Genomic DNA, 10,360 nt, shown 5'->3' on the forward strand with positions numbered 1-10,360 from the left:
CGTCAGTGTGGATAAAGATTCAAACAACACTGTTTGCAAAACGCATTACCGCTATTGTCTTATTAAGGAATTGGGCATAGATAGTAACATCCAAGGTAATGCCACATACAAACGTACTATTTTTGATAAAGATGAAATACTAAACAACCACAAGTCCTTCATGCCTTCTCTCAACATCGAAACAAAATGTGAGGACTTAACTTACTTGTATTGGATTCCCAAACTTCATAAGAATCCATACAAAAAACGTATATCGCAGAATCTTTATCTTGCTCCACAAAGGAGGTGTCAATTCACCTCACAAAGATATTATTCGCAGTGAAGAATGGACAGCAAGGTTATTGTAATACGAGACTGAATTTCGTCGGTACCTCGTAAGGAATAAAAATTTGAAATATGCTAAACCCTTCAACTTAACATGCAGATAAATTGATGATGTATTGTCCATCAACAAGCCTTCTTTTGGTAAATGGTTACCGTCAATATATCCACCAGAGCTGGAGATAAAGGAGACTACAGGAACATCGTTTTGGACCTACATCTCGAATTTGACAATGTGGTCATCTCAGCAGTAAGATTTATGATCAAAGAGACGACTTTAATTTTAATGCCATAAATTTTCCTTACCTGCGCAGCAATACCCTTCATCTTCAGCATATGGTGTTAATATTTCATAATTGATTCGCTACGCTAGAGCAAGTACCGACTACTCTGATTTCCTTGAACGCCATAAATATCTGCGTTACAGACTCCTGAATCAAGGGTATGAGGAAATGCGTCTTAAAAGGTCTCTTACGAAATTATTTTTTAGATATCAGTCCTTGATTGAAAAATACTCGGTTCATCCTAAAACAATGAGTGATGATTGTTTTTGTAAAATGTACTTCGTGCTTATGTGACCACTGATTTACCGATTACGACAATATCATGCAAATGTTTTTTGATCACCACTGGTATAGTCACGCCGTAAAGAGGGAGGTTTAGCGCGCGGTAAAACCTAGATTTAACCCACCATTTCTTTTGAAGTGCCCTAACCAAGTCAGGACCATTGCGGTACCAGCTGCTCCGGTGGTGTAATATCTATTATGCAAGATTTACTTCATACTTGACTTGATAATGAATCGAATGAGTGTTCGGTAATTTTGTTGTTACCCTTTTTTTCCTTTGTGTGTGTGTGTATTTGTTGTTAATAAAATTCAATTTTTAAAGTGTTATTTAATCTACTATTTATCAGTATGAATTTCACAGTTCCTTCATAGACTTACCGTAATCAATTAGTTTAATCGTATCATTCAGTGTGGTTGTAAGAATATTCATTTCATATATGTTGCAATTTTGCCTGTGCAGTTATTAAAGAATAAAGTCTGTGTCTATAGTTCACGAAACGAAAGATGCATACCAGGCAATTTAAAAAAAAATCCTGAATGTCATTCGGAATGAGCCTCATCTAAAAATGGGTATTGCTTGTAAAGATTCGGAACGCAAAATAATTTATTGGAAAGGGTTTACAAATAAGGAGGAAAATATTGCAATACATTGTGGTTCCCTTTCCAATTGTAATGTTTGCCCATGGGCCAGATAACGAATCACTCCGCCTAGAGGTGTTTTTACAGACATAAATACGTGAAGATATTAACATTAGAAACATAAATACATTTAAAAAATCAACTGTTTTCTTGTTTCTTTTTTCAAATGGTTATCACAAATATTATCTATCACATATTTTTGTTTTGTTAAAAATTCTTCTACACAATAAAATCAAATTACTAACCACAATCTCGAGTACATGTTTGGGTGTGTGTGTTCTGTCGTTTACATTTTTTTTCTAAATGCTATTTTATCTACTTATTTATTCTTAATAAATTAGTTTAATAGTTTCATTCAGTGTGCTTGTAAGAATATTTATTTCACACATTTTTTTTTTCAATTTTGCCTGTGTAGTTATTTAACAATAAAGTTTTTGTCTATATATGTTTGATAAAATATTAAAAATCATACGAAACTAACATAAAATTCATCTGTAACATTAATATTTTTATTCCATTGGATACATCAGAAAATATGAAAGAAAAACTTTAGTTATTATGAATTCCATTAAACTTGCTCTTTACATTATATATATGGACGGCTTTCAAGAGAGGAAAAAAAACAGAGACAACAGTGGACAGCCATGTATATGAGCTACACTGTTAAGTTCTTAAAAGCCTCACGTATAGCATACTTTTACTGTTACGTTCTTAAAAGCCTCACGTATAGCATACTTTTACTGTTAAGTTCTTAAAAGCCTCACGTATAGCATACTTTTATCGACCTCTATGTGAACAGATGCTACCTCACAATTCAAAATGCAACAAAAGAAGAAAATACACAAGGAAATAAACAAACAACGTACAACGGTAATACTCATCACGTGTATAGTCATGTAAAGGAAATTGTATCGTACTACATGTTTCTAAAAGATACTAAGCTTTTGTTGATTCCACAGTAAGAAGAAAACAAAATAACTATCACAACCTAATCGTATGATCCCGTTCGTTACAAACCTGAAATCACAGGTCAAGGTTAAACAAACCTTATCTCTGTCAAACTTAGGACTACTAACCGATATGGAATTTCTAATCACTTTCACCTTGAGCACCGATCATGCAAAAGAAAATAATGTTTTTGGACTGGTTATTTTGTTTAGAATTTCATATTTCTAATACGTAAAATAAAATTTGGTAAAAATTTGAAAGCTGCAGATTTTCGCCAATCTTATTACAATGTATAAATTTTAAAATAGTGGACAATGAACAACAATGTCAAGGTGGATGTTTAACTCTTGAAGGTCTAAAAGTTGGGTATAGGGTTTGTAAGTCTCGTCACGTGACAAAAAGTGGTCTCTTACTCCATACAATAGTATATAAAGTGGTTGTTAATAAAGTTAATCTACAATCATATCAACGAAGACCTTTCATGCGCAAATATGAAAATGAAAAAAATGACGCATAACAAGTTCACTGTCAATTGTTTGGTTATAAGACAAAAAAGAAAACTCTGATAACTATGCATCAAATTGATGTACCCGGAAGAATTTGTCGTATATAATTTGGTCATGAGTTTTCATTATCTATCGACCACAAAATTTTGGTCAGAATAGGAAAGTAATTTTGGTCAGAATAGGAAAATCATCACATTTGTCATGAAGTTTGGGTAATAGTTTTCCATCACCATCGATTTCTAAGTGTAGGTCAAGATATGAGGCTGACTTCACAGTGTCTGTAGTATCCTTTATCTCAAGTTCTTTGGGCTAGATGCGATATATCAAATCCCCGAAATTAGGATTGTTTAATGATAATACATCATCTATATAGCGGAAACTGAGATTAAAGAATCTATTTAAACATATTCTTTCTTTCGGATCAGATCAGCTATGAAGTCAGCCTCATAAGAGTAAAAGAATAGGTCAGCAAGTAGAGGAGTACAATTTGGTCACATTGGAATCCCGACCGTTCTTTGAAAAACGCGACACTTGTATGTTGTGTCCTTTATATCAAATTCATTGTATTAGATGCAATATTTTAAATCCCTGAAATTATTAAACTAAATTAATTTAAAGACAAGACTTAATATATATAGCGGAAACTGTTATCATTATGAATTTTGTAACTCTCGACTACACTGATTTAAAGGGAAAGACCATCTTTGCATTAAGTTGGGCTCTTACAAAAATTCTTTCCCATGTAAACAAAAATAAATAATCTTTAATGCAAAATGTGCTTTTGTAAAACGCTATGCAAATTTCGAAATATTTGAATTATATGCGGATAGCCATCTTGCAGAACTCTCCTATCTGAAGGAAGATCCTTAGCAGACCTTATTGATTTTTGCCGATAGCTTCCGATTAGCTCGTGACGTCACTAAGTCTGTTTGATACTAATACGAGTACTGCATATAATATGTAAACAAAGAATATTCCGTAAATATTTCTACGATCCTGTTTATCTAATCACCAAAACTGTGAAGCTTACGATTACAGAAATGATAAAAAAAATAAATATTCAACGAGTGTTTTGACCGGCAACACGAACTTTCTTCTGAAGTAGCCATTGTATTTTCTTCAAACATAACAGTCTTCCGGTTGTAATCGCGTTGTTCGTCAATGTTGTCTGACTATTGCTTACACGTTATGCTTCAATTTCTTCTTCTGTATATTTTGGATTGAAATTATAGGGGGAAAGTCCCAAATTTGCGCTTTCTTCGGACTTTGTAATCATTTACTTGTTTACTTTCTCTTTACAAACCGACTTCGTGACGTCACAGCTAAACCGATCATGGTGGCGCCCATATGCGCGGGAAATTCAAATTTCCTAATTATAAATCGCAATTAATTAGTTAAGAAAAGGAAATTGTTTTATTTCAATTTAAATTTCATGAACATTTAAGGGATAAGTTTCGATATTTATGGCTAGCACAATAACATGGTTTTCTCCTTTAAAATGCTTTCAACTTAAACAAATCAGAAACGATATTGAAATTAAAAACAACCAAAATAATTGAAACCAGAAGACTAACGAAACTTTTCTGTTAAATGACTTTATTTTAACGTATTTTTTCTGCATTAAGCATGATTCGTATTACATCAAAGTATAAGGTCTACCTAGAAATTAAAAAAAAATAAGATCAATTTATTTCTAGAATGTTCCAGACAGTCACTTAAAAAACAACCAAACGCCAACTACAGAAAATACGGATATTGTAAGTAAAAAGAAAATGAGGCGAAAACTGAAGCATTTCTCAATTCTATCTTATTGTATCTTCATTGGTACATTTTTTACAATCAAACTCTAATAAATTTAAACATAAGGCTCTTAGCAAATTGTACTATCTACCAATCTACATACCTACTGTTCAAGAGACAATTCTAATCGATTCCATTAGTCAATAGGATCTCCGAGGATAAACTTGCATCCTTGTTGATATATTTGAGGTGTGTTCGATATTCTCTTTTTAGACAACGACAACTTTGCATGTGCACTTCATTTCCGCTCTTTCACAAAGCAAATACAATTTCCACATCAACTTTTTTTTTTAAATTTGGTTCTAAGAATAAGCTTAAGAATATTAAAAACAAAGTAATTATACGTAATATAAGTTAGAAATCATAAAACATCTCACGATACATGCCCACTAATTCGGTGAAAATTTGAAAAGGTAAGTTATACTTTTGATGTAAAATGTGCATGACATAACTTGCATATCTACACTGTATTTAGACCAAAGAAGAAGGGATATATTGTATGTATGTTCATCGAACCTTGGAAATAGTCATTTTGAATACAGATTTGTTCGGACAAGATGGTTCGTTTTGCGGTTCTAATACTTTTTGTTGTCTTACTTGGTAAGTCTTTCATTTTATTATAGAGAAAGGTTTTTTTCTAAAACAGAATGTCTACTTGAAAAAGAATCCAACACCAAGTGACCGAATTCATCATCTATCGCTGTCTTTTATTTTGCGAGCAAACAGTTTATAGAAGTCATAATCTAGTTCTATAGTGTCTAAGAGAACAAATTACTTGATTACACAAAGCGCTTTTTTTTGCCATGTATAATTCTAGTTTTGAGTAGTTGATTTTTCAAGTATCTACAAATTCCGTCTTAGAATTTAGATACTTTGCAAAACTGTGATATCAAACTGCTTGAAAAAAAATAACGTTTCATCATCGGCTTCATATAAAATTTGATGTAAAAATAGTCGATGCGAAGGTGACCGAGATCAAAATAATTTCAAAAGGAGAACAAACATTTGCTCTACAAAACTGAATTTTTCTTACTTCGAAGAATAATAGCAAAACTCTCAGTCTAGTTTAATGTGTGGATTGTATTTAGAAGATCGTTTACAATACGCAGGACGAAGTTTTAAAAGGAGAAAAAGAAAAAGAAAAAATATCTAACGCAATATATGGAAAACATTTATAAAATATACATCGTCCTTGACCTTTTAAATTGTACTTTTTATTTGTGTGTGTGTCTTTTTTCTTTTGTTTCTCAGCGTTTTTGTATACCTGTCTCGTTTGTGTTTTGCTGTTTTTATATCTTTTATCATTAAGCCTCCAGCATTTATTCTGTAGGGCAAAGCTTTGCAATAAACTGTTTTGGTCAGACTTGTACAGGAACAAACCAGGTAAATTTATGACCACTGTTACATATATAAATGTTTTATGCTATAGCAACGAATGAAAATGTTTTATAATTCTTGAATCACCTTCGCAGTCTTGTCATACCGGTACACCTGGTCCATGCTCCAGTGTTTAGTCGAGGACGGATTGCTTATTTACTTTTGTGTTTTAACACGTTTTATTTCTAAATAGGCCCTTTTTCTCTTTCCATTTTTGTTTGCTGGCATTATTTCTTTATTTTGTCAAGTATCAAATTAAAACACATACATGATCTTCTTTTTCTTCGGTTTGTATGTTCCTCTGCTTCGGAGCACCCGTGTTACACGGCGTAAACAAACAAACAAAGGGAATTCCTATGACGAAACACCATGCTCACCTACAGAAAACACAAAGAACAAATCGTACTTAATATTGAATTCTATTTGTCGGACATGGTCAACATTGAATGTTTATAGTTCATTTTACAGTAAAATCTGTCAACCGAATTCGCTTGGTTGGTTTAGGCAGGTATTCGATTTACCAAGGTTCACGCTATATTCAAATTAATATCTAGTAAATTAAAAAGTGTCCGGTTTAAATATGTTTTTGGATTATTCGGGGTTCGATTTAGACAGATTTCTCCGTACGAAGTAAAAGTGTTGTGTTTATATATCTTTTTTTAATCAGATTACATACCTTTTTCTTTATAGTTTTGTCAGGTTTTCTTGATATATGGAAATGCTTCATGCTACACGCATCACGGACATGGGGTGAGTTGACGACATACGTGAACGGGCTGAAACTGTGAAAATTGGCACTGACCTACCTACCCTATTCGTGTCAGGTGATACATAAGGTTGAAAATGTTTAACCATCTGATTCGGTCCGCAGCTTTCTTTTAAATTTCATTATTTTATTTATTTTTTTTTATCTATAACGTATTTACTACAAGTCACTACGAACTATACGTATATCGTAATAAAAAACTAAGATTTTCCAACTACGAGGTTTCGGTAAGTTTTGTTTTGTTAAAAAGTATGGCATATCTGCTGCAGCTTGTTTCCGTTAATGATAAATCGTTATTTTACAGCATCACGAGGATCATCAAATGTGTATAGGAGCACATCATCCCGATGACCATTGTTTCTGCCGTGACCAGGCATGCGTGGATCAAATAGGTTAGTACGCCATAGTCATATTGTCCTTTGATCTTTAAACCCCTTGTATCATATGATCTTTACCACACATCATTGAAAACACGTGAAAGAAAAATGATATATGCACTAATGTAAAAAAAAACTTCTTGCTGAATACTTTTTTTCAGTACTTTACCAGTCTTGTAAAACTAGAGTGATAATGACATCTATATTATAAGTTCTAGTTTGTTGAAGCCCGCTACAGCCAGCCTTTTCTAGGTGATTTATTTATTTCCACCGACAATGCTAACCAAGACATATCATTTTGATTTTACATGAACAATCGGATTACAATATGTTAAATGAAAATATGTTTCCTTCACTTTCGGCTAAATAATACATTGCTTCCATACAAATCTACTAACTACTGTATGATATTCAGATTATACTCGTTGTATTTGTTAAAATTTGTAATACTTTAAAATTACAGCTCGTGAAATGGCGTCTACAACAGTAGCAGGATAGGCTTGTAAGTACAGTACACTTTTATTTTCGTGGTCGTTAATTTTTGCGGATTATGTCAAGTGGTTATATGTGTGCTTATCTATTTTTGCATTTTGAAAAATGTAACATAGTGTCATAAAACTATTTCGTGGGTACTATTTTCCGTGCTTTTCAGTCCGCCATGAAGATAGCGAAAATGAGTACATCGCGAAAATTAATTAGTTTACAGTATACTGGCTTAACTAAGCAAAAATTGTATTATTCATGGTAATAAAAGGTGAAGTCGAAATGTTTTATGTAGCTACTGCGGTCTAAAGAAGAAAAAAAGTAATATGTAATACGATATGACTTTTGTTTTACAAAACATGTTACATACATTTGTTTTATAGATTACTTTTAAAAAAAAAGATCAATTTCGATCAAAATTTAAAAAAAAACGTGTGCAATACTCTTTTTGACATTTTAAAAAAACACCACTGAACAAAAACAATAGAGTTTGAGAAAAAAAAAGGATACCCATTAAAGTTTAGAAATCTTAAACTCTGTGTTAATTTTCGTTGAAAGAAAGCGTGATAAAACAACTTTTTCATAGCCTTTCAAAAACATCAGACTAATACTTAAATTGATATAAAGACTTCGGACACATAAAATAGTGTTTGGTTAAGACAAAATTCCGGATTATTCCTGATTCGGGTTAGAAATTGTTGTTGTTTACCTGATTTATATTTTTCATATGAATGATTTCAAGTTATCAGTAAGCGAAAGGTAGAGTCATTAACATGGTATAGGTTGGTTACAATTTTAAAATTGTAATTCGCATCTATCATCGTCTCCATTATGAATACCAGTGACACTTCCATGGGCAAAAATAGGATAATGCCACTGGGCATTACTATTTCGGTTTTTAATCCAATCGAATTCAATTTGAGGTTTCCATAAGTGTAATATGGTTTTCGTCCTTGGCGTATCGACAATATTTTATGCATTTATTTTAGAATAAGCTTGTTTAAGACCTGTTATTAATTTTATTTTCAGATTATACACTATACGACACACAACGGCGATGTAACAACAGTAAAATAAAATGTTTGGAACATTTTGTTAATCATATTTGTTCTTATTCAGTTTCTGATTAACTAGCATGAATTGTTCATTACAGTGTTAAGTGAATTACTATGAAAGTTTTTTTTTTTATTCATGGGTACTAATTTTCCTAGTTTAAGGAAGTAACTTCAATTCGTGGATTATTGAATTTGTGGAATTGAAAGCTTTATCATACAAATGAATTGGAAATACCCTTTACGTTACGAGCCAAATTGCGCGGTTTGTCAATCCAACGAAAACCACGAAATTTGGTACTCTACTAAAAAATGATACGTTCACTAGTATAATGTAAAAGAAGAAAATACTAGTCTTATCAATAGATAGGTAGTAGGCGACACCATTGTCAAATAGTCTCGGTTTTGACCAAGTAGTGACCAGAAATAAGGAAGATATAAAAATAATTCAACATGCTCTGCAAGCAAATGCCGATATAAAAAAAGAACCAATGACATTTACTAAAAACTGGGTAACGACTATAATTCTTGAACATGAGTTTCCGAATGTGAGAAAACCTCTCAGGTCGTCTTCTCTTTAGGTAGTACTATACGTTTCGTCAGTTCTGAAAAAAAATTGTCTCATTTTGTTGAAATAAACTGTTTTGATGCAGTCCGCATGTTTAAGTGTTTTCTCATAAAAAAAGTACATATTCCAAAACTAACAAGTACCATGTTTTATAAAATATCAGACACTTAGACACTAGCTTATGATAAAAGCATGCATGGAGGAGGTGGAAAAAGGGGTAAAAAATGATAACACTGTTTTCATTCTCTCACAAGTTTAGTTTCTAAAGTTCGTGCGAAATAAGGTATTTTGAAAATCAGCCAGCTGACGCGGAGGAGAGAACCTAATACGACAAGGGACTGGAACGTTCCGGATAACATTCTTCATTTAAATTACACCTGTTTATCATTACATATATTACATCTGTCTATGCATAAAAGCTTAACTACACTTAAACAATATATCCACCTAATTGCAACTTTTAATTTTAAGTTTTACAAAATTTGACCGGGTCAACACGAATCAGGAAACGCTCATCTTTCCGGCTCAACTGAGATCCTTTCTTGTTTTGGTTGGGTTCATGCTGTTTGGTTTTTATTGTGTATATTTTTTTGGTTTCACTATGTTTGTTTACTAAGAATTTCTCCTGGTCTTATCTTTACAGAATATAAATACTTTAAAAGTACTTATATCCATGGGTATCAATTGTCTTGGTTTAGGAATAAATGCGTGGATTCTGTAATTCGTGGTTTTGATGAACCTGTCAACTGTTTATGTTATTGCTTTTCAACATTTTTGCTAATTTATGTTATTATTTAAAAAAAAATCTTCACTGAAACTAATATCCTGCAGAAAGTTGATACTTGGATGTTTGATTGGTCGAAAAATAGTATTATAGAAACAAAATGAAGATGAAAGCTACTTTTCACGGTAAAGATGGTATCCTGAGTGGTGTTGATTATCAAATTTGGTTTTTGG

At 32.2% G+C, this 10,360-nt stretch overlaps 1 long non-coding RNA gene across 1 annotated transcript; it reads left to right on the forward strand.

The window, feature by feature from the left end:
* Window positions 1-5,249: 5,249 nt before the first annotated feature.
* On the forward strand, window positions 5,250-8,882 carry LOC148597968 (uncharacterized). Its single transcript, XR_015918360.1, has 6 exons — window positions 5,250-5,380; window positions 6,111-6,163; window positions 6,848-6,907; window positions 7,228-7,315; window positions 7,764-7,802; window positions 8,813-8,882. It is a non-coding gene; the product is annotated as an uncharacterized LOC148597968 (long non-coding RNA).
* The last annotated feature ends 1,478 nt before the right edge of the window (window positions 8,883-10,360 follow it).

The sequence above is a fragment of the Perna viridis genome, chromosome 14 (assembly GCF_037379345.1).
Source record: "Perna viridis isolate PV_CMFRI_1.1 ecotype Kerala chromosome 14, ASM3737934v1, whole genome shotgun sequence".
NCBI classification, from domain to species: domain Eukaryota; kingdom Metazoa; phylum Mollusca; class Bivalvia; order Mytilida; family Mytilidae; genus Perna; species Perna viridis.